Source organism: Magnolia sinica, chromosome 18, assembly GCF_029962835.1.
Source record: "Magnolia sinica isolate HGM2019 chromosome 18, MsV1, whole genome shotgun sequence".
Lineage (NCBI taxonomy): Eukaryota > Viridiplantae > Streptophyta > Magnoliopsida > Magnoliales > Magnoliaceae > Magnolia > Magnolia sinica.
The window spans coordinates 62315160-62341984 of NC_080590.1; positions in this window are offsets into that span (position 1 = coordinate 62315160).

A 26825-nucleotide genomic window follows, 5' to 3' on the forward strand; every position below is an offset into this window, starting at 1 on the left:
TCTTTGGCTTTTGGTTTTGTGATAGTTGTGCCATTTTCAAGTACTATTTGATCAATTGGTGGCAGATATCCTTTTTCATCTATAACCTAAACATCATGATCCAAAGATCTCAGAAATTAATGCATTCTAGCCTTCCAGTATGCATAATTTGATCCATCAAACAAAGGAGGTCTAGTGACTGATGAGCCCTCTCCTTTGGCCATATGACCAACTTCAGTCAAGATTACTCTCTAGGCGGTGAAGCCCTTAAGAGAGACCTACTTCGATACCAATTGAAAGTGCGGTAACGACCCCTTTAGTTGAAGTGGGACTATGCCAATATGTCCTAGAGGGAGGTGAATAGGACTTTTTAATATTTTATGGTAATTTAAAATCCTATCAAACTAATCCTGAGAAAATATGCATATATTAGGATTTCTTCAAAGTAACTCTAATGGCTTCCAAGCCAAATAGAGGATCCAGTCATAATACTATTTAAAAGATGAACAAGATACAAATCATAGTTTATGATGGATGTGACTGTGTGTGAAGTGTGATCTCAGATAAACAAATACAAAAGCACTTAGGGAAATTACACAAATAATCAAAGAAAATATCAATCTTAAACACAATTGTTTTTATAGTGGTTTGATTACTTGTCTACTCCACTTCCGGTGGATGCACTCAACCCTTGAGTGTACCGAATCTCACTAAAGGAGGTTTCACAATTGGTTCACCTCAAACCGGAGGTTTTAAATCAGGTTCACCTCAAACCAGTATAACCTACATTCGGCTGACTCTACAGTGTTTACACGACATACTTTATGTTCCACATAGGATCAAGGGTCAACACATAGCACCCCACACAGGCCAAGGATGCACACAAGGAACCTCACCAGTTTATGCTCCCATGAGCAAGGGTCAACATACAACACTTGACTTTTAGACCACACAAATCAAGGACCTACACAAGGACTTAAGAGTTTATGCTCTCCACAGAGCAAGGGTCAACATAAAGCACCCCTACGTACACTCCCGCCTGAGGCCTCTTATGAAGACTTGAAAGGGGTGAGAAATACCTTAGATCTAACCCTACATAAGGGATGATTACAAGGGTCCTCTGGACTCTAATGACTTACAAAAAAGTAGATGAGCCCCATTCAACACGTTGATGAAGATCTCCTCTATCGATGACAAAGAATCTTCAGATCCCTTGAACCACAACTTAGAAGATGTACCAATATAAGGTGATGGGTTGGGTCAAGGTTATAATGGAATTCTACTCTATTAAATATTTTCCTATAAGGGAGATAGAGTGATTCCAATCATTTATGCATTCAAGGCATCCTAGCTTAATGATTTTCCATTAAGGTAGTAGCTGTAGGATCCTTAAATGTGGAAGTTCATTCCCTAATCCACTCTATTGAATGTCAATGATAAGGGTGGATTGGAGGATGAACTTCCATGAGAGAAAAGGCTTAGGGTATATGATTTTGGGTTAAACACACAAAATCACTCTCTTTTCTTCTTTAAAAACAACCAAGGGCAAGCTCTCATTAAATAGGCAAAAGGTTTCAATGGATATAAAACGGTCACATTTTTGACAGAGTTCGATATCATCGACCAGGGTCGATATCATCAAGCGTATACTCTCGATAGCATCGATTGGTCGCTCGATGACACGAACTCAAATGTCAAATGCTTTTGAAACTTTTTGCCAACTGGTTGAGGAAATTGAACATGCGTCGATGTCATCGGATTTTGAACTCCGATTTCATCGACATGAGGTTCGATTCCTTGACATTTGAAAATGTGAGAGCACTTGCCTTTGAAAGATTTCAGGTATAAGATATGATCGAGCATCACTCGATATCATTAAAATTTGAATATCGATGATATCAAGGGCAATGTCGATTCATCGATAATTCCAAGGAATTTTCTTATAAGCTTACTGGACAGTTTATGTCCACTTTCAATGACATCGACCTTGTCTCGATATGATCAATAGTTGAATATCGATTTTATCGAGTGACTCTTGATCCAAGAAAAATAGCCTGAAAACTTGCTGGATAGATTTGTTTCCCAATCCGATATCATTGAAGGGCTTCCAATATCATCGAGATTTGAATTCCGAGGATATCAAGGAGCTCTTTGATATATCAAGGATTACATGATTTTCCTTAGCAGTTCTTTGGACACAACAGACCAGATGTTAATTTTATCGAGTCGGCTCGATAGACTCAAGATTCAAACTTCGATGATATCGATGAGTCCATCGATTCATCGATAATTCAGTTCAAATATCTTTGTGGTTGCTAGACATCTTAGGTCCTCATTTCAATAAGATCGAGTGAGCTTCGAGGACATCGACAATAGTGTTCGATTTCATCTAACCACTTGTTGATAAATCGACAAAGGTAGAAAACTTAAAGATTTTCTTAAAGTTTGAAAAAATTTTCTAGCTAAAAAACCTAAGGTGTTCTATTCAATTTTAAGGGTTTTAATTACCTGGTGTTTTGGGACATGGGATGTGATGCTAAGATTTACCTGTGACGAGTTCGGGTACACATCCAGTTGAGGCAAACACTTGATCAATCTTCCTATGGAGCTCCTTTGTCTATCTGACTCAACACTCATGTTAATTGAAAAACTAGGGCACTTTTAGAATATAGACAAGATTGGTAAGGATGACATGAAGTTGATCTTACAATAACCGCTGAACAAGATACAGATTCCAAGAGGTTTTAGCATAACAAAATTTGACAAACCTAGGAGCTTGATAAGATAACATTTACGACCTCACCCTTTATCAAATTTGTGACAAAACAAACCAAGACCTAGGAATCATGCACCAGTTAGATCAATAAAGAATCATGCACTATTTAAAAACTAGTTAGCAGCAAAAATCAATACCCCCCTCAATACAATACTCCATAGAATCCAAAAGAAGAGAAGAAGTTACTTGCAGTACAGTACCTATATAAAAAAAAACCACTTCTCTCCACGTATTCTCCACAACTTAACTTGCACTCTACAGAATAGACATACAACACAAATTCTCCCCCTTTTTATCACAATATGACAAAGGAAAGAACATATGATGGAAATATAAGAGTAGAATAAGAAGTAAGTTCAAGATAACATAACTAATGTCAAGATAACCATTAAAACATGTCCACATAAACAAGAAAACATGTCCAAGCATATAGAGACAAGGGAAATCCAAATATGAAAGTTATTACATATCAGAAATTCAAAACTAATCTAAACCAAAAGGAGCAAGTATGGAAGGATCAATTTGATGAAGTCCCTTGTTAATGCGCCTAAGATATTTGCACACATATATTTAAATTGTATTTCTTAGGACACATGCATACCCTCTACCTTCTCCTCAAGAGATCGCAAATGCGAATCAAAGTCAGAAGGCTGATAATTAGGATCAGCCGCAGAGTCAGACTCAAGTTCATCAAATATGTCATCTATATTGACATCATCTAGAGGTAAAACATCCTCCTCTTCAGTTGCTCCTCCAATACCTACATCAACTTGGCCTGGAGCCAATCTTAAATTCATCTTATTTATGTTCGAGTTGTTGAATGGTAGATGGTTAATCAAAGCTTCTCCAACAGGCATCGCCATAAGACAATGTGTGGCTAGAACAGTCATAAGATAAGAAAAAGGTATATCGCTATGACCTGTGTGAAGATGGAACTGAATAATGATGTAACAGATAAGGGATGGAAGACAAACAGAAACACTAGTAACAATTGAATGAAGAATACGAGCCATGAATATAGTAAGCTCGGTTTTATTATGAGATCTAGGGTAGACATTTGAAATGAAAATCCGATGGAGAACCCTATATCTGGGTAGTATAAACTTAGAAGCGAGCACATTCCCAGAACTCCATTTTGCATTCATGTTGCATAAAACTCTAGTGAGCATACTTTTCTCAGATTCAAACGGTTTTGCTACAAGTTTATGAATGAGAATACTGTCATCATTAACTGGAAGGTACATTAATCCAGAAATTAAGTGATGATCCACTGCAATTAGACCTTCTCTAGTTGTAATTGTAAAAGTTAGATTCTCAAAAGAATAGTCACTAATGTAAGCAAACATGGCCTGTGCAATGGAATGATATGCCGGACCGCCCTAATGTAAAATGTTATCCCATCCTACAGTTTGAAGGAGTGGAATAGTACCAAATGGTGCCAAATGATCAGTGTTAACTGTCCGTTCAACTATCACGTTGTTAAGCGAATATTCCACACATACTTAGGATCTTCCTTGGGTGACTGAAGATGGCACACCATGATAGGAGCATTACGAGAAGAAGAGGGACCACAAGATCCTTTCTTCTTGCTTCTACTCTCCATTGCAATAAGAAAATCAAGGAATACAAAGATTGCAAAAGAGGCAAGAAGGGTTTCAAGTAAATCATATTTTTAGCTAGAAAACCCTCAAAACAACTATAAACTTTGAAATAAACAACACAAACAAGGAAATGGAAGTGCAATGACTAAAATCTACAAGGAAATTGGAAATGATGCACTAACCATGGAGGAATTGAAGATGGGTTCGACCGGTCGTGGTAGGGCTTGTTGGAGAAGAAGAACCAAGTGAAGAAAAATATTTTTTCCCCAAATAAAAGGTAAAATCTGAGATTCACGACTAGTCAAGTACATACTTGACCAGTCGAGCCACAACTGGTCGAGTGTGTACTCGACTAGTCGTGCACCACTGAAAATATGCAGTTTTGCATCATATTTGAATTTTAAAAATTTCAAACTAATAAATATATACATTATGATACAAATAGGTACATATCATCAGCTCATATTGCACATACTAAGATCAAATTTCAATTTTGTAAACCTGTTTTTGTTGAGCAGTTTTGTGAATAGGTTTGTAAGTTAATTCTCAGTCTAAATATATTCTAATGAAATTATCTTATCTTCTACCAATTCATGAATATAATAATATCTAATGTTAATATGCTTGGTTCGTGAATGCTGAATTAGATTTTTAAAAATATTAATTGCGCTTGAATTGTCACAATATAAAACCATAAATTCTTACGCAATTCCGTAATTGCTTAACATTCTCTTCATCCACACAAGATGAGTGCATGCATTACTAACAACAATATATTTAGCCTCAGCTATGGAGAGTGATATGAAACTTTATTTCTTACTTAACTAAGAAACCAAACAGTTCCTGACATAAACCACCACCGTTGGTCGATTTACGATCATTAATGTTACCAGCCCAATCAACATTTGTATAACCAGCTAATTGCACACTAGTATCATATGGATACCAAAGACCAAGATTAGCAGAACTAGCGACATATCGCAAAATATGCTTAACAGCAATCAGGTGAGACTCTTTAGGGTTTGATTGATATCTAGCACAAATACCTATGCTGAATGCAATATTAGGTCGGCTCACAGTTAAATATAATAAACTACCTATCATATTACGATACAACTTAGGATCTACACTTCTACCTATTGAATCCTTAGAGAGTTTAAGTATCGTACTCGTAGGAGTATCGAAGTTCTTACCGTTGTCAAATCTAAATATTTTCACTAAGTTTAGAACAAACTTGGTTTGAGAGATAAATATCCCATCAGCAAGCTATTTCACTTGCAGACTTATAAAATAGTTCAATTCTCCTACCATGCTCATTTCAAACTTGGACTTCATTAATTCTGCAAACTCAACAGACAAGTTATATAAGTAAATCCATAAATAATGTCATCAACATATATCTGCACTATTAGAATGTGACCAGTGTATTTCTTTATAAACACTGTCTTATCAACACTTTCCATAACAAAGTTATGACTTAGTAGAAACTTAGTCAACTTTTTGTACCATGCCCTGGGAGCTTGTTTTAAATCATAGAGTGCCTTTTTTAGATGATAAACATGGTTAGAATGTTTAGAGTCTTCAAAACCTTTAGGTTGTTCTACATATACCTTCTCATACAGATCACCATTCAAGAAAGCACTCTTGACATCCATTTGATAGATTTAAAAATTTTTGTAACAAGCAATGGATATGAACAATCTGATATATTCAAGACGAGCTACTGGGACAAAGGTTTCATCATAATCGATGCCTTCTATCTGAGTGTACCCTTATACAACTAGTCTCGCCTTATGTCTTATAATGTTACCTAATTCATCAGACTTATTTTTAAAGATCCACTTGGTTCCAATTATATGTTTATCATTAGGTCTAGGAACCAAATGCCATACATCATTTCGAACAAACTGATTGAGCTCTTCTTGCATTGCTACAATCCAATTTTCGTCAGTAAGGGCTTCTTTTACGTTAGCCAGTTCTATCTGATATGTAAAGCACACGTAGTTGCACATATCTTCTAATTGTTTACAAGTGCACACAAGTGAGAGGGTTTCTAAGGATTTGATCAGTTGGATGATCTTTAACTGATCGTAGTTTAGTGTCATTATTTCAACTGGATGAAGAGTCTAGTTTATCAATTAATGAGACTTCATCATCTTCTGAACTAGTGGTAGATACATTCAGATGATCATTTATGATAACATTAATAGATTTTTGAATTACACCAGTCCTCTTGTTAAGAACTTGGTACACTCAACTATTTAGAGCATACCCTAAAAATATCCCTTCATCACTTTTGGTGTCAAATTTACCCAGATTATCTCGGTCAGGCAAGATGTAACACTTGCTGCTGAAAACTCGAAAGTATTTGATAGTAGGCTTCTTATCAAACCACATTTCATAAGCAGTTTTACTATTTGATCTTCTAGTATAAACGTAATTAATTATATAACAAGTAGTATTTATGGCTTCAGCCCAAAGATTTTTAAGAAGCTTCATACTATTTAGCATAACATTAGCCATCTCTTGAAGTACACAATTTTTTCTTTTAACAAACCCATTCTGTTGAGGTATCTTGGGAGTAGAAAATTCATGTGATATTCCCTGGTCACCGTAAAATTTTTCAAAACTGCTATTTTCAAACTCAGAACCATAATTACTACGGATCTTAATGACTTGTGATTCTTTTTTAGTTTGGATATGTTTAAGTACCATTTTTTTACTTCATCGAGAGATTTTGAATTTTCTCTTAAGAAGACTACCCAAGTATACCTAGTAAAGTCATCTACAATGACCAGAATATACTTCTTGCTACCTCGACTCTCCGTTCTAGTTGGTCCAATGAGATCCATGTGGAGAAGTTCGAGTGGTTTAGATGTGGCTCTGGAGTTCACTTTTTTGTGAGCACTCCTGGTTTGTTTACCAAGCTGGCACTCGCTACATATTTTATCCACTTTCTTTACTTTGGGTAAGACCTCTTACCAATTCATTTTTGCTTAATCAATACAAGTTGTGGAAGTGTACATGTCCTAGGCGCTTATGCCATAATTCGGTCTCATTAGTTTGGACTATGTAACACGATAGCTTAGATGAGCTTGAATCACTGCCTATGTAGCAGCTCTCAGAAGTTCTGTGACCAGTTAATATTACAGAACCATTCTTATTCAAAATTTCACATCCTTGGTTGGTAAAATTTACACTATGATTATTATCACATGTTTGAGAGATGCTTAACAGATTATGTTTTAAACCTTCTACACATTCTCAAATAGATGGAGGTTAAAGAGTTGAACCGTACCTTGGCTAACAATTCTATAGTTGCTACCATTACCGAATGTGACTGAACCACTAGTCATGTCTTTAAGATTGGTAAACAAATCTTTGCCACCTATCATATGTCTAGAGCATCCTTACCACTTTGATTGACTTGAAGCCTTAAAAGTAGTGTGAGCAACCAAACAAGTAACCTTAGGGACCCATTTCATTACAGTTTTGGGTTTAGGAGCATAGTTGGTCTTCTTATGTTTCCAGTTGTTATAAGTCCTACCCACTGAGTTAGATTTTAGAAGCTCCTTAAGTAGATCCACAATTTTTTCAGCCAAAGGGTTATGATTCTGATTTCTATAGTTGATATGATTGCTTTTAATCTGAAAAGTTTTAATATTTTTAGAATTATTTTGATTCAGACTTTTCCCTTTTGAGTTGGAAGATTCCCCTCTAACAAATTTAGATGGAGTATTCTTATATTTGGGAGGAATACTTTTATCATAGCCCAATTCAGATCAATCGCCACATTTTCTGGATCCGGATAAAAGTTTTTCCAATTTAGGATCACCTTGGGTATACCTCCATGTGTCCTTCAAACTCAAAAGTAAAGAGACTTTTAGTTTTAGCTTTTCATTTTTAGATTTTAAGTTTTCAATCTGGGATGTTTTGAAATCTAAGTCGTACTTAGTTTTTTCAAAGCAATTTGAAAAGTGTGATTTTTCTAAGACTAGATTATTAAAATTCTCTTTTAGTTTAGAAAACTTTTCTTTCTGAAGTTTTAACTTTACAGCAATTTTGCAACTTTCCCTGTATAGGGCATCATAAGCATCTTGAAGGTCTTCTTCATTTTCATGGTCACTACTCAGATTTTCTTCACTGATTGAATCATCATTATCTGAGAAAGTGAACTTGGCTAGAGTCATTAGGGCTTTAACATCATTAGTCGACTTGGTTTCAGAATCTTCTGACTCAGAAGAGATTTCAGAGCAGGAAGATTCATCCCATGTAGCCAACATACTTTTCTTTTTAGACTTGTCCTTCTTAGGACATTTGTTTGCTTGATGCCCATATTCATGGCAGTTGAAGCATTGGATGTCTTTAAGTGATTTCCAAGTTTTAGATCTACCCTTTTTCTTCTCAGAGGCTTTTTGAAAATCAACTCTCTTTTTGCTTTTGAAAATTTTATAAAACTTCTTTGCTAAAGTGCCATATCATCCTCTGAGTTTTCGCAATCAGAATTATTAAAAATACTTTTAGAAGATTTTAGGGCTATGGATTTACCTTTAGGAGCCTTAAAATTTAACTCATAGGTTTGTAAAGAACTAACAAGTTCTTCAACCTGCATGTTATACATATCACGAAGTTCCTGAATGGCAGTGACTTTTGAATTGAACCTTTCAGGCCATGAGCGCAATATCTTTGTACAGACTTTACTTTTTGGGATGCTATCTCCAAGACCCTACATTGAGTTGACTATGTCATTTAACTTAGTATAGAAGTCCATGAATGTTTCACTTTCTTCCATTTGTATTTTCTTAAACCTAGTGGCGAGGATTTGCAGTTTAGATTTTTTGACAGTAGTCATACCCCGTGCGTCATTTCTAAGATATCCCAGGTTTGTTTTGCAGCATCACAAGATATAATCCTTTTATATTTATCTGGTGATAGTGCATAAGTAATTGCATTTAAAGCCTTGGCATTGGTACTGCCCTCATTTTTCTGAAGAGTGGTCCAAGTATTATAGGGTGCAACCTTGAGAGTTTTAATACTATCAATGCCTAGAACTTCAATAGTAGGTGGGTTTCATCTAGTTATTGTGGATTGCCACACATTTTCATCGATAGATTTCAAGAAAATTCTCATCCTGGCTTTCCAATAGGCATAATTGGAGCCATCAAATGGTGGTGGCCTAGTAATTGAAAGGCTATCAACATTTGACATGATATAAGCTCAGATCGGTTATCTAAGGAAATTAATCCAAATAAATGAGTCCTAGAGGGAGGGGGTGAATAGGACTATGCCAAATAAAAATTTAAATACAGAATTAAGATCTTAAACAAGATCGCACGTATCAATCCCAAATAGCAAAAATAAATAGCAACCTCAAATGCATAAGTATTGAGAGGTTGATAAAGATGTTGTTCTAAGGACAACCTTACACCAAAAACTAATGGCTTATGGTAGGACAACCTGATTACTAAAACAGTTCGTGTATCAAAATCCTAAACTGATATAGAGGAATAAAGAATAAAATTGAAATAAATATCTACTGCTATTACAATATTCACCACATGTGCAGAAAGTAAATTACAATCATTCACCACAAATGCATAAAAATAAACATTCACCACAACTCTGGCAATTATAGTGGTTCGCTTGTGTGTACACCAACTGTTAGACAACAGCCACACAACTACTCCACTCCCAATATCCTCACCCATAGGATATTAGCTTTCACTATAAAATAGGTTTTCTAAGCTTCACCCAAAACCTTCACAATTGTGTTTTCAAAGCACTATCACAATTAAAAACCCCACTCACTAAGATTTTCTAGCTATCTCAGTCAAAACCAAAAAATTAAAGATTTTCTAGCAATCTCACAAACCAAATACAGAAATTTAAAATGTACTTATCTGAAGATTCTCCTTCTGATGAAGCCCGGTAGAACCAATTTGATGTAGATGTTCAATGTTCAATCTCACATATGAAAGGGTTCTTAGGTCTAAATGATTTTTAGATTAAATCAACCTGGTCTAGCTTGATTTGATTTTGATCTCAAAAAGGGTTATCAATATTCCCTTTTCAAAAGAAATAAAATTGAATAGAGATCACAAAGTCAAATGCAAAAAAGCTATTAAAAGAATCTTAAATACCAACTAATTAGCTTCTAGAATGTGGGGACAAGTTTCTCAGAGTTGTGACTTGAATAACTTTGAATGAATTAAAAAACTCTAAAATCGTCCTCAATTTATAGGCAAAAATACTGTTCACTCGACTGGCCTAGTAGTTAGCTCGACTGGTCGAAGGACCAATAGCATTTCAAAATTTCTGGCGCGATAAGATAAGATCGCTACTTGATTGGTCGAGTCCTGCACTCAACTGGTTGAGTGGGACCCAGAAATGTTGCTGGACTTTGAGTCGATCTTGCTCGACTGGTCGAGCACTACTCACTTAAATGGTCGAGCAGTCTTCAGGACTAGTCGAGGGTCCAATAGAAAATCTCAAAAATTCACAACAGACCTTGGACTAGTTGAGCCAGTGTCTAGACTAGTCGAACCATGACTAAGACTGGTCGAAAAATGACCTATAAAATTATCAAATGACTTATGATATTTTATGACCTAAGGTCAATCTAGGGTCAAATAAACCTTGTAATGAGATTGAATCATTACATATCATTCTCTTGAAATAGTTGAAGCTTGAAGACTTGATATAGTACTTGAACTTCTTGTTCTTGAACCTCTTGATCTTGTACTTGAACCTCTTGTTCCTTAAAGTGAACTTCTTGATGTTATACTTAAACTTCTTAATCTTATACTTGAATGTCTTGATCTTGTACTTGAATGTAGACAAGATTGGCAAGGATGACATGAAGTTGATCTTATAATAACCACTAAAAAAGATATAGATTCTAAGAGGTTTTGGCATAATAAAATTTGACAAACCTAGGAGCTAGATAAGATAGCATTTACAATAGTAAGGTTGTCCTGCCATAAGCCTTTGGTTTTTGGTGTTAGGTTGTCCGTAGAACTAAGTTTATATCAACATCTTAAGAATAATATATTTGAAGCTGCTATTTACTTATACTTCTTTATTATTTGATTGTGTTATCTTTCTTTCAATTCCACATTTAATTTTTAATTTGGCATAGTCCTATTCACCCCCCCTCTAAGATGTATTGCTCGGCCTTTTCACAAGTCTTGAGTTGAGCTGACTCTGATATACAGGATGCGACTTAGGGTTGCGCGCAAATGCTATCTACGTGTCGCGGGTCACCAAAATTTGACCGGGAGGACCCTAGAAGCCTACGGAATGGTATGGTCTAGGATACGGGCCTTATAGCTCTCCCCTCCTAATAAAAATTTCATCCTTTAAATTTACACTACCGTGCAACTAGATATAACTAATAAGGAAAGAGGAAACATAACATCATTATATAAAATCACAGATATAATACAAAATACAACATATAATCAATCATCAAAGAGATAGGGATAACGCTCTCGAATCTCGACCTCGCGCTCCCAAGACGGCTCATCAATAGAATGGTGACCCCACTAAACCTTCACCAAGGGAATGACCTTAGTTCGAAAGACCTGCTCCTTCTGATCAAGGATAGAACTAACTACTCACGAACTTCCACTGGCTGCCAATCAATAACAGGAATGATGTCTGACTCACACTTCCTCAAATGGAAACATGAAAAACATTGTGGATGCCAGACAACTGAGATGGCAAGGCAAGCTGATAGGCCACGGTGCTAACACGCTTAGTGATCTTGAAAGGTCCAATAAATCTCAGGGCAAGATTGCCCTTCGCTCCAAATCAAACCACGCCCTTCATGGGCGAGACCTTTAGATACACTTTATCCCCAATAGTGAACTCTAAGGGACGATGCCGACGATCAGCAAAACTCTTCTGCCGGCTCTGAGCTATGCGCATCCTTTACCTGATGATATTGATAGCTTCTAATGTCTACCACACAAGCTCGAGACCTAGGAGACATTGCTCTCCAACCTCGGTCCAACAACTCGCTGATTTGCACGGTCTGCCATATAGTGCCTCAAAAGGAGCCATGCCAATGGTTGCTTGATAGTTCTTGTTGTATGCGAACTCAACTAATCGTAGATGCTCATCCAAGATACCCTCAAAGTCAATCATGCTGGCCAGAAGCATATCCTCAAGGATTTGGTTGACCCTCTCGGTCTGCCCATCGGTCTGTGGATGATACGCTGTACTGAGCTGCAAAATAGACCACATTGCTCTCTAAAAGCTCCTCCAAAACTGAGACGTGAACCATGAGTCTCTGTAAGAAACGATCGAGACTGGAATGTCATGCAGTCTCACAATCTCCTCGAATAATAATCTCGCAAGCCGGTCTAAAGACCAGGTTGCACGAATCGTAAGAAAATGTGTCAGCTTCATCAGGCAATCCACGACAACCCAGATGGCGTCATGACCACGCTGAGTCCTCGACAAACCCATAATGAAATCTATCGACATGTGCTCCTACTTCCACATCAGGATGCTCAACTGCTGCAATGGACTAGGGGTTCTCTGATGATGGCCTTGATACGCTAGCATGTGTCACACTAGGCCACAAAACTGGCGATCTGGCACTTCATCCTTGCCCAAAAATACTGTCGCCTCATATCATGATACATCTTCGTCGAGCTAGGGTGGATAGAAAACTGCGATCGATGTGCCTCGTTCATAAGATCTCTGCGCAACTCTAAAATATTCAGGATACATAATCAGCCTCTGAAGTGAAGTCCACCATTAGAACTAATTTACCAATCCGACTAACTCTCAGGTGCTACCTTAGCCCGATAACTCTACAACAACTCATCTGCCTGCTGAGCTGCGATCACCCTTGCAACAAGAGATGGTTGAATTGACAGGCTCAATAGCTGAATGATTGAAGACTGTAAACCGGTTTCGAAGTCATATGCTATCACATCCTTAAGCATATTGAGAATGCTATCTGATCTAGCTCCTAAATTTGTCAAATTTTGTAGTGCCAAAACCTCTTGGAATATGTATCTTGTGTAGCTCAACTTTACATCATCCTTACCTACATTCAAGTATAAGAACAAGAGTTTCTACGTCAAGAACTTTAAGTACAAGAATAAGAGATTCAAGTACTGCATCAACCGATAGATCAAGTTTTCATGCTTCAACTATATCAAGACAATGTGCTTTACTTTGGAAATCAAAGCTTAAGTAATCTTCTTAAGTTGAAACTCAAAGTTACAAGGTCACTACCTCAAGAACATCTTCGAAAATACGATGACAAGCTTCAGGTACTTCAAGATAAACTATCAACCGAAGTGAACGATGTTTAAATGTTCAAGTTTCACCTATAAGGTATGAATGACCCTAGATTGATCCTAGGTTAGGTCATATTGATTACATTCTTACCTTGGGTCATGATATAATTTTATAGACTTTTTCTCGACTAGTCCTGGCTTATGTTCGACTAGTCCAAGTACTGGCTCGACCAGTCTAAGAATTTTCTCGACCAGTCCAAGGTTTGCTATAGATTTTTCAGATTTTCTATTGAATCCTCGACCAGTCCTAGAGATTACTCGACTAGTCGAGTGAACAGTGCTCGACCAATCAAGCAGGCTCGACTCAAAGTGCTAGCCACTCGACCAGTCGTGGACCTATCTTATCTTATCACGCCTAAAATTTTGAATTCTTATTGGTCCTTCGACCAGTCGAGCTGTCCTCTGGGCTAGTCAAGTGAACAGTTTTTTCACCTATAAATTGACCACAATTTTCAGAGTTTGATAAGTCATTCAAGCAAAATCAAGACACCACACTAAGAGATAAGTTTGTGATATTCTTAAGTTATTTAGTGCTAATTTAATAGTCTCTTTAATTTAGCTTTTTGTATTTGATTTTGAGTTCTATATTCCAATCTTACTTGAAGAAGGGACTTAAGTTTTTCCCCTTTCTTGGAATCAAAATTAAATTATGCTAGCCTAAAGTGATTTAATCTAAAAATCATCAGAACCCTTTCATAAGTGAGTGTGGACATTGAACATCTACTTCGAATTGGTTCTATGAGGCTTCATCAAAGGAGAATATCCAGATAAGTATATTTACATTTTTGTAAATCGCTTTTTGGTTTTTAAGGTTGTGCCAGGAAAAACTCTGTTTTGGTTTGTCTGAGGTGATCCAGAAAATCTCAGAGTGTGGGGTTTTTGAATTATGTAAGCCCACTTGAAAGACACAATTGTGAAGGTTTTAGGTGAACCTTGAAAAAGCTATTTCATAGTGAATGCCAATATCCCGAGGGAGAGGATATTAGGAGTGGAGTAGTTGTATGGCTATTTTTCTAAATAGTTGGTGTACACACAAGTTAACCACTATAATTACTGGTGTTATGGTGATTAGTTGATTATGGCTTTGTGTGAATGTTGTAATTTCTTTTTAAGCCTTTGTGGAGAATGTTGTAATCTCTTTTATACAAGTGTGGGAATGATGTAATAGCTTAGTTTACTTTCTTTGCTATTTTTATTCTCCTCTATATTGGTTTGAGATTTTGACTCACAGACCGTTCTAAAAATCAGGTTGTCCTACCATAAGCCATTGGTTTTTGGTGTAAGGTTGTCCTTAGAACAACATCTGTATCAACCTCTCAATACTTGTACATTTGAGGTTGCCATTCATTTATGCTTTATGGGATTGTTAAGTGCTATCTTTATTTATATATGTTTAATTTTGCATTTAATTTTTTAATTTGGCATAGTCCTATTCACCCCCCTCTAGGATCTTAGCTCGGCCTCTTTAAGTGGTATCAAAGACTAATAGCTCATTTTTATCTTTATTATTTGGATTAAATTCCTGAGCTAATCGATCTGAGCTTTTTAAGATGTCCAATTTTGATAGCCTCTCAATCACTAGGCTTCCACCATTTGATGGCTTCAATTATGCCTATTAGAAAGCCACAATGAGAATTTGCTTAAAATCCATGGATGAGAGCGTGTGGCAATCCACAATGACCAATTGGACCCCTCCTACCACTGAAGTGACTGGTGCTGATTGATCTGTTACTTTAAAAGTTTCACCTTATTTTACTTGGACCAATCTTCAGAAAAGTGAGAGTAGTGCCAATGCAAAGGCTCCAAATGTAATTACTTGCGCACTATCACCAGATGAATTCAAGAGAATTATATTGTGTGATACTGTAAATCAAGCCTGGGATGTTTTGGAAATGACACATGAGGGTACAACAATTGTCAAGAAATCTAAGGTCCAAATCCTCACAATCAAATTTCAGGAAATACATATGGAAGAAAGTGAAACTTTCATGGACTTCTATATAAGATTGAATGACATTGTCAACTCTATGTAGGGTCTTGGTGATAGAATCCCAGAAAGTAAAGTCTGTACAAAGATACTGCATTCATTGCCTGAACGGTTCAATTCAAAAGTAACCGCGATCCAGGAACTTCGTGATACGGATAATATGAGGGTAGAAGAGTTAATTGGGTCTCGTCAAACCTTTGAGTTAAATTTTAAGGCACCTAAAGTTAAGTCAATCGCCCTTAAGTCTTCTAAAAGTATTTCTTAAGATAATAGTAGTGATTCTGATTTAGAAACTTCTGAAGATGATATGGCTCTTTTAGTTAAAAAGTTTTATAAGATTTTCAAAAGTAAAAAGAGGGTTGATTTGCAAAAACCTATTGAAAAGAAAAAACCTAGATCTAAAAATTAGAAATCTTTAAAAGATAACCAATGCTACAACTGCCATGAATATGAGTATCTAGCAAACAAATTTCCTAAGAAGGATAAGACTAAAAAGAAAGGTATGTTAGATGATTCTTTTTGCTCTGAAGTCTCTTCTGAGTCAAAAGATTCTGAAACTGAGTCGGCTAATGATGTTAAAGCCCTAATGACTCTAGCCAAGTTCACTTTTTCAAATAATGATGATTCAACCAATGAAGAAAATCTGAATAGTGACAATGAAAATGAAGAAGACCTTCAAGATGCTTATGATGCCCTATACAGGGAAAGTTACATAATTGCTGTAAAGCTAAAACTTCAGAAAGAAAAGTTTTTAAAATTAAAAGAGAATTTTGATAATCTAGTCTTAGAAAAATGACACCTTTCAGATTGCTTTGAAAAAACTAAGTGCGACTTAGATTTCAAAATGTCCCAAGTTGAAAAATTAAAATCTGAAAATGAAAAGATAAAACTAGAAGTCTCTTCACTTTTGAGTTTGAAGGACACATGGAAGTATGCCCAAGGTGATTATAAATTAGAAAAACTTTTATCTGGATCCAGAAAATGTGGCGATCGATCTGGATTGGGCTATGATAAAAGTATTCCTCTTAAGAATAAGAATACTCCACCCAAATTTGTGGAAGGGGAGTCTTGCTTAAGAGGGAATACTATATCCCTTGGAGAAGGTAACATGCAATGCCCAATGACATAACCATAACCACACACACACAATGCTAACCAAGCATACAATGATGTACATGGGCCATGAAGATGAATCTAGACGCACTATGCGGCGATATACAATGTGGTACACTCCTCATATCTAAGAAGGGACCAAGACTAGGTATTTAGACAATATCTATAAGGAACCAACCTCCAGTGGAGGCCCAGTTACCCGGGGTAGTCCACGAGACTAAGCATATAAGCTACAGGACTAAATAATAGAGAAATAGCCCTAACAAGAGTCTAAGATGGGCATCCAATCATACTTAGATACTACCGGGCCTAGAGGGGTTCATAATGGGGACATTTAACCACCATTCCCCAAAAGGCATATCAACAATGAACTATATGGATAGAAGGCCCAAGGCCCACAATCAAGATAAAAATAGGCGGCCACATACATATATCCTTCATAATGGGCCATAAGAAAAAGGATCTAATGCTACCTTCAACAACATGGGCCCCCAAGAAGGGAATTAAGGCTCAAGGCCCAATTCCCAATGGCCATAGAATTCCATACATTAAGTTGGACTTGGTGGGCAGCCTGCGTACATAATGTATGGTCCAAAAATAAGTTTAAGTTTGGATGAAATAGGCCCCACTACATCAGCCCAATAACTAGTAAATTAAGCGGGCAACTAAGGGCCTAATACCATCCTTATCTCAGTCCACAAGTCCATCAAAATGGTGAAAGTCGGCCCAATGTATGGCTGGGCCAAGCTGGGATGTCCCTGCCCACTCTAGGCCCACTAGATGTCCCAAAAATCTGATCTAAGATGAGGTCCTCATATGATCACTAAAGGTGACCCAAAAGAATGCACTAATTAAGCCCAAGGAATATAAAATATAAGCATGTAACACTTACACAAGTTCTCAATATGGTGGACCCCACATCCAATAAAGTTTCAGCCATAACAATGTACATTTAAAGGCCCTTGATAAACTTTCAGCCCACTCAACTTCCTGGGCCTACTAAAGCCCAAAAATTAGTCAACTATGTGGGAATGATCTCATGAAGGCCAACAATACTCATAGGGGGCCCCACCAAATGGAGTATGTGTATACATTATAAAAGATCAAGTGGGCCTACTATTGGATTGTGAGTCGAGCAGTAGCCCAAGACAGAGAGTGTCCCCATAATCGGGCGATCCAAGGCTTGGACAGCCTGGACCAAACATATGTTAAGATAGGCTTCACATAACATACATTTATATAGGGCATCCAATAAATGTCCTAGGGCCTATGGTGGGCCTTTAACCACCCATATAGAAACCCATGGGCCTACCTTAGGATCACCCATGAGGACATCCAACCTCAATTAGTTCCCAAGAGATAGCCTGCCTCTAACCAAAACAAATCAAGGCCCAAGGCCTAAACTAATCATATACCTAGTGGGCAATTACACAAAGCCCAACTCATAAGTAATATGGTGGGCCCTTAAGCAATGTTTGGGCCCATCCATAAAGGCATAAACCCACATATTGTGGTGGGCCTAGCGGGCAGCCCAATAATCCAACCATATGGGCAATTTCTATGCTTTATCCAAGTGAGTTGGTCCTCACAACTTGGCCCAAGTATAATGTTATTTTGGTGGACAACTAAGGGCCCAACTACTTGCATATTATGGCCCACAAACCCATCACAATAAGTAGTGAAATACAGGCTGAAAGGTCAACGGACCTAACTAGAAGATCCAAGACGAATGGGCCTGCCAAGGCCAACCAAAACTATGAGCATAGATCCAAAATAAAATCCAATGGAGGTGGGTCTCCAAGTGTGCCCAAATGAAGCCTAAATGCACCTTGGAAAATGGTAAGCTTATGTGCATAATTCATCCTTAAATCCGGTGGGCCATGCTGCCCCAAATCATACCATTAGGGGTAGCTAATATGGGTCTATCACTGGAATTTCCAGCCCACCCATTTCTGGGCTTACTGGAGTCCAGCTATAATAAATATAAATTATGTTTATGTTTGTCACACTCCAAATCCAGGGACGGATAACTTCCATGAAACCTCGAATCTGGCACTCAATTTTCATATACCAAGTCACGAGTTTGGCACACCACAAGGAAGATTTTTTATTGAATTTTTTTTTGTATATACATATAATAATACATGAGCATGAAGATCCATGATAAAAATACCAAGAAACACTCTCCATTATAAATCCTGATGGTTACAAGTATAATGCTTTATAAATGGTGCATAACGTCAACATTGCCAAATCGAAAAATAGAAGCAATGCATCGAGAAAGCTAAGTCTTCCAAGCTACTCCAGCCCTGAAAAAATGGGAAATAAGAAGCTTAGGCAAAAAACCAAGTGAGTACACACGTGTGTATAATGTGTCCTACATGCAAGCAAGATAAATACGCTGCAAGGAAATCATATATGTGAAAGGCGGGTAGCATGTAAGGTGTAATGTTAATGTCAATGCAATGCATATGCATCATAGTGATACTTTGAGTCAATGCTACTAGCATCACCAAGTCATATTTTCATTTCTACCATACCATAGCCATAACCGTATTACACGCATCCATAATCACATCATCGTCATCATATTGTCATACTATATTATAACTGTATATCTCGGGAAGCACTGTGGTCGATACCATGCACCAGACACTAGTAATCGACCCCGCATACCTGCCCGGTAGTGGACTTCCACCAAGTGTATATCATGGAAAGCACTGTGGTCGATACTCATGCACCAGATACTAGTAATCGACCTCACATACCCGCCCTGCGGTGGACTTTCACCCGGCATACTAGTAGCAGACTTCATTCGCGCTTCTCCTCACCGGTGAGTTAGACCGGTCCCTGTTTGCACCTCTGCCCTTAAGCATGTTGGACCCATCTCTTCTCAACCCGACCTCATCAGTGGGAGTCAAATCCATGACCCATGTATCCACTCGGCCCGACGGTGAGGCAACCCTAGCTAGCATAGGGGTTTAGGGACTTTCAACCCAAGGGGCACATCATCCCCTACTATTTCCACACTTTTGGTGTCCCGTTCATTTTCAAGGATAACTCGAGTCATCATCATAGATGTAAATTTCATCATCAAAATCCAACTCATGTTATACGGCACGACTGTGGTATTTCGATCATCATGTATGTCATGATTACACATGAATTCAAGCAATCATGATAAGGCATACGTTTAAGTGCATATGGTATGCATATAATGCCATGAGTTTAGGGTCTGCTTAACCTCTAAGCCAAAATGACATACAATCATCATGTGTCACTATCAACTATATCAATCCATAGTCATGTGACAAAACTGAAGAGGACATATCTTACACATAAACAAATGTATTGAAGTACACTTGTACATACCATCACTTCATGGTGCATGAGTATGATCAATATCAACATGATTAAGTAGATGAATTTAGCATGTTAGGAAGTGGAACAACATTAATCAAGATATTAAATCACATGCTTCTATTAACCATAATCACTAACATCACTAATATCATCCATAGCTATCATAGTCACAAGCATTAATTGTATTTAGAATTATACCATATCCTTCGCAAGATAGATATTCCATTAGCGGCTTTGGCACAATATTATTTTCTTCTATTAGGACCACACGGTTATACCCTAACTGGGCCTTATGATTAATGAGTGGTGATGACGCAAAGTACATGCACTAAGTGATTATGAGATGAAAGGCATAAATATAACATATAGTAAATGAGCCACAGGATGGATGGTGCTAACGAAACTCATATAATGTAGTGGGCTTCACCTTCTAGTGGGTTGTTAGTAGGCTGGATTTACAAATAATTATCATATTAGTTCTACAATGGTTTGGAAGGCACAGGTAAACCTCATAAGATATAGTGAGCCCTAAGTTGAATGACTTGGTATATAATATACACATAGGAGGTAGTCACGGTTGGGTAATGCAGGTTTGTCTCATACAATGTAGTGGGTCCTACTTCCAAGTGGTACTGCAAGTAGATGGGTCCATACATAAACATTATGGTGGGTCCCAACAAGTAGATAATATAGGTAACTCACATACATTAAGGTAATGCAAGGAAGAACAGTTCAGATGCACAAGGCACACGTCAGCGGGCTCCATGATCGAAATGTTTTGTTGGTAAAATAATGGAATAGTGCGGATAAAATATGTACATTGAGTGGGTTCACAAGTATTCGAAAGTTATACGTTCAATTAACACTATTTCATATCGTCTGACTTATTTAGAAATTGGATCTAGGTCATTTTGGAATCATGTTCTAGGATTAGCTAGCCTAATGGATAAATGGTGAATTATGCAATACTCATATTAAGGTATGGTCCATAATCAATTTGACACACATCCTAAATTCACATACTAAGAGGTTACACATCAACATAGTTCACGAGTCTGAGTAATCACATAATTCTCATATGCCCACATGGTCTTATGGCCATTCTATTATCAGAAGTTCATATGGTTGAGTGGCCACACAAATGTCACTCTACTTACCATAATAAAAGATTTAAGGTCACATGGTTGCTTATTTTTACTACACCATAACTCATACATCTATGGGCAACCACTTTGTTAAGCTCTCACATGGTCAGGTTATCGATGCCATAGTTTCACTTGGTTGAGTGGACATACAATTAGTATCATGGTCTAGTAACTGCGTCTTAAAGCATCTAAGGTACAATCACAAGCATACCCACCATACCTGGTTACACTACGTTACACTTAACTCTTAAACTATGATCGCCCTATACTTCATACGGAGAATGACTCAGATCGATGTCACATGATCATCCATCACATAAGATATAGTTTAGTGGTCCCCGCATTTGCCTCTCCTATGAGCATAATGTAAGGGTTGTATTTATGTCTCATGACACCAAATTGAGGGGCAATCCATTATCAAATTGCATAATTCAACCTATATCATAAGTCTCTTGACTAAGAAAATCTGCACGTACAACCCGGTTGTTCATGGTTTAGGTGAATATGGCTATGCCCATAAGCACGTGGTCATATCATTGGGTGGTCACCAATGCCACCTGACTTCATGTAATTGGTTGGCCTTGTGTGCATTTCACAATCATATGGTTAGATAACTACATATATTCCACAATTGCATATGATTAGGTGACCCTACATATGCCACATGCCCTCATGATTAAGGGGCCAAATACGTATATCACATCCTCACGCCACTAAAGTCTACATATTTATTATAATTAAACATGTTTAAGGGTTTAAACACAAGTCATATGATCCTATTACTTAGGGTCGCACCCTAACCAAAGTGTCAAGTGATCAAGGGTTGTCCATACTCAGCCCATTTAAGGGATTGATCATCATTACTTCAAAAATTACATTACCAGTTCGTCATACATTCAACACATGGAGATTACAAACTCTTGTCGAAGAGACCCAATGGTTGGCCCAAACAAGGCTACCACTAATGGGTCCACATGGCGTTTACTCAAAATGGGCCTTAACATTCTTGGGCCCACACATTAATGGAATTTACAATGAGTTCTATATGATGGAGCTCATGGGGCTTTCCCATGAGTTTAAGTCATATGTGACCCACTTAAGACTTAGATCTACTTTGATTTTAGTCTAAATCCTAAAAATGATATGAGGAAGTGGATGGTCCGCATGGATTAAATAGATACACCATGGTGGCCTTAGGTTGGATTCAATAGTTAGGTCCTTATTCTCACAGCCTTGTATTGTATGGTCCAATTCAGGTTGGATTGACTGATCCTTGGGACAATGCCCTAAAGGGGACTCGGTACATGAGCTAGATGGGTTGAATATCTAATGCATCATCAGGATGTCCCATAATAAATTTTTAGTGATGAGAGTTCAATTTACATTATTTCATAATGTACGGCTATCTAATCATTGGATGAGCTTGATTCATGGTAACATACCGTTAAAAGGGTTGATAAAATAGATAAATGATGAGGATCTTAAATAGATATCATGTCATAACCATGGTGGATTAAGTGGCATAACACCTACATCAAAGTGGGCCATACCACACATAAGTTGAGAGGGTTACCCTCCATTGAATATTCATAATCATTTGTTGGGCCCACAGAGATGTAGTTCATAAATCTAGCCTATCCATTATGTGTGTCCCACCTGGTTGAGGGGTCAGACCAAGTTTTGGATGCATCCAAATTTCAAGTGGACCTAACAAGTGATTTTACATGCTCGAGCTTCGAGTTGTACGAATGGTTCAAGGAGATCAAAGTTACATGGGTCCTAAAGTGATGTATTTATTATACCTACACCATTCATCTATTTTTAGAGATCATTTAGAAAATTATCCAAAAATGAATCATAACCAAAGATTATCTAGACCTTACCTTAATTAGTAGTGAGGATAATGATTTCACTGTTAAACCATTCACAGGACCCACCATAACGTTTATTTTCCATTCAATCTGTTCATAAGGTCACAAAGACCTGAATTAAGGGGAAATACAAATTTCATATTGGTGTAAAACTTCTAACCCAAAAAGGGTTTCAATGGTAGATGTTTAATCCTTGCTGCTTTTGTAGTATGGCCCACTTGACAGTTAGATCTATCATATTTTTCTTCTCAAACCTTAAGAAAAGCTCACCAAATGGATGGATGGTTTAGATATAACATATACCATATGATCAGGCCCATGAAAATTGTTGATTTATTCAGTTTCATAAATTTATTTTTATTTTTATTTTTTAATGGTGTGGGCCACCTGAGTTTCGTGTACGGCTGAATTTTGAGGGTGGCCCATTTTTAAAGGGGACCCCATCAAATGCACGGTGTAGATGCTCGACATGCATCATGGTGGGACCAGTGGCGGGACCCACTGTCCCTGCCAGTTCCAACAAGCAGTAGCCGCTGCAGCGTCCATGGACGCTCGTACGTCAGCAGTAAGGAGCTGCATATATGTATTTTTTTAAAACATTTTTGTTTTGTTGTGGTTTTTCATAGGTGGGGCCCTTAGAAAGACAATCCAACCCATCTGTTACATTCCCTGGCTCGTGACAAATCAAACGAGTCCAATATTCAGTATACTTTGGTGTACAGCGAGCCCTAAAAGTTTATCACTATTTTTTTTTTTTTTATGGTGTGGCCTACCAGAGATTTGGATTAACTCCATTTTGCCTCTCAACGCCTAAAATGATCTGAAAAACATGATGGACGGTGGGATCAGATACATACATCAAGGGGGTGGACTTGTGGGCCCACAGCCCCTCCTTTCCAATTCAAGCAGCAGGGACGCTGGCAGCAGCGTCTCTCCCTTAATTTTTTTTGTTGGATATGTGCACATGTGTGCATTGGTGTATGTATGTGAGTTTGACCACCCTAATGGGCTAATACTTGGATGATTTGGATGTCATACAAACATTTTTGTGGGGCCCACTATCAATGGGTCCCACATGAACTTTATAATAAATTGATTTTATATGTTTTCTCCTATCCATCCAACACCATTAATAGCATCATCATCATTATTATAATTTTCTTCACCATCAATCATACTATCTTCATCATCTACACCATTCCTAACATTTGAGTATCATATTCACCATCCATAAACATAATGAAAATAAAAATAAAAATAAGTGGGGAGGGTGTACTCACCTTGATGAATTACATGGATGGTTGAGATGGATGGAAGGGATGGAATTGATGGTTGAGATGAATGGAAGGGATGGGATTAATGGAGTTGATGGCCCACCAAGATCACTCCTCTCTCTCTCTCTCTCTCTCTCTCCATATGTAGAAAAATGGTGAAATGTTAAGGGATGGAGGGGTATTTGTAGAGAAATTCATAAAAATTTGGTTAAGTTAGGCTAATGTGATTAATATTAGCTTAGGCTAGGATTATAAAAATTAATTTATGATTTGTAATTAATGGTGGGTTAAAGGAGCATTGGATGGCATGGTGTGATGATGTCACACATGAGGTGTGGCATAGAGAAGAGTTGACTTGAGGTGTACATGAGAGATAAGAGGTATGGGTGTGTGACATCACACACATGGGTAGAGATTCTCTCACCCATGTGTGGCATGTGCATGTGTGTATGACATGTGTTGTGCACATGTGTGGAGTGGAGTACATAGCACCTTACGCACATGACAAACTAATTATTCTTCACGGCGTATCTCACAAACGGAGTATCATATAGACGCACGGGTTGTACCTCCACGATCGCAGTGACGGGGTGATCGATATGAGATAGGTTTTAGGGTGTTGGGGTTCCGGTCAGTTGGGTGTGTACTATGCTCAGCTAGTCCAGGTTTGGTCAAGGGCGTCAATCATCATGTATATAAGCATAGAAAGTCGTATGGAATAGACGGGGTCTTATAATGTTAACTGGTGGCCCACATATATCCCTGTGTGTCCCACCAGATGGGAGTAATGAATCACACACATAAATCAAGTGGACCATGCTGCTGGACTGGAACTCCAGCAACAGTCCAATGGGCCTGGGCGTCCCAAGGTGAAAGGTCCTATGGGTCTGGACAATTGGCCCAAAAACACATTAAATTGAGTCCCAAAAATGGAAAATTCCCAGGGAGGTGGGCCATGTCCCATGTGGACCACAAATTGATGGACGGTGGGGTAAAAAATACTACAAGATGGGCCTACAAGAGGGGGGGGGGGGGGGGGGAAAACAAATTTTGTGGACAGCAAAATAATACTGAAATAAAATAATTATAATCACTATAAAAAGAGGAAATCAGCCCATGGAAATTATGGTATGGACCACCCCAGTGGGCCCCATAAACATCTAGACCATTCCCATCAATAAATACCATTTGCATGTACCCTTTTTGGGTATATTTAGGGCCCAAACATCCATGGGTGGACTGTCAAGGACGTCTTCCCTCTTTGGACGGTCTGGATGGTTCTAGGGTATAAGGTGGGCCACACACATCTTGATTTCAGAGATATAAATAAGGAAAATAAAAGAAACTGGCCACAAGGGAAGGATCTCTACCACATTGAGGCCCTTCCCTTTATCACACAATCACAATCATCCACTATATCATGATTTACATGGTTCCATACGAGCATAACTCATCCTACTCAAGATCTATGGTGAAGATGCCATCTCCACCAAGGATCAAGGGTCTAGATGACCCAAGGATCCTTGATCAAAGACAGAAAATCATGTAGGGGTCCATGGAGAATCGCCCATTGCATGGATCATGCATGCACAAAGGATGGGCTATAAGCCACATCCATGAAGACATGGGGGCCACCACCATCATTTGATGGGCCCCAAAAGCTTCAAAATGAAAGAAATGGAAAGAACATTTATGGAATCAAAGAAATTAGAAATTTCTATCTAAGGAATACCCTCCTTAAGATCTATCTTCAATCCTACACCACAATGATCCTCTAGCTCCAAGGAAAAGTTTTCTATGGTAGAGATGAGTTGGGAATGGTTAGATTGGAGGGGATTAGAGAGAAAGAGGGCTGAAGAAAGGGAGAGGGTGGAGACAGTTTGGGCTCTAGTAAGGAGAAGAGAAGGAGAAAATGAGAGGAAAATGGGATTGCTAGGGAGATGTAACTAAGAGAAATGATTAGTTTCTCTAAAAGAGGCTAGCAATGATGGTCTAGAGAAGATAAAAGCAATCATAGTCATGGGAGAAGCAACACATACCTAGTCTAAGGAGGCTATAGGGTAGGCTATAAAGTAGTCTTTTTAGAAAGCTATATATAGGATGATGTCACCAATCATGAAAAAATGTGCATTGCTAGGGTGGGTCCCACCAAATCACACATCAACGGTCTAAAATGAGCGCAGCCCACATCTCATGATCTACAACTCAGATTACCGCACGAGACGCGGCGATGGAACCACAGTGATGATGCAGTCGCTATGGCACTAAATTTGAGTCAATCCAGGTCAGGTTTATGTGACCGGACTTGAGGATGACCGCAAACACTAATTGAAGGTCGCGGGTCACCGGGATTTGACCGGTAGGACCGCGAGACCTAGAGGAATGAAATACACACACTC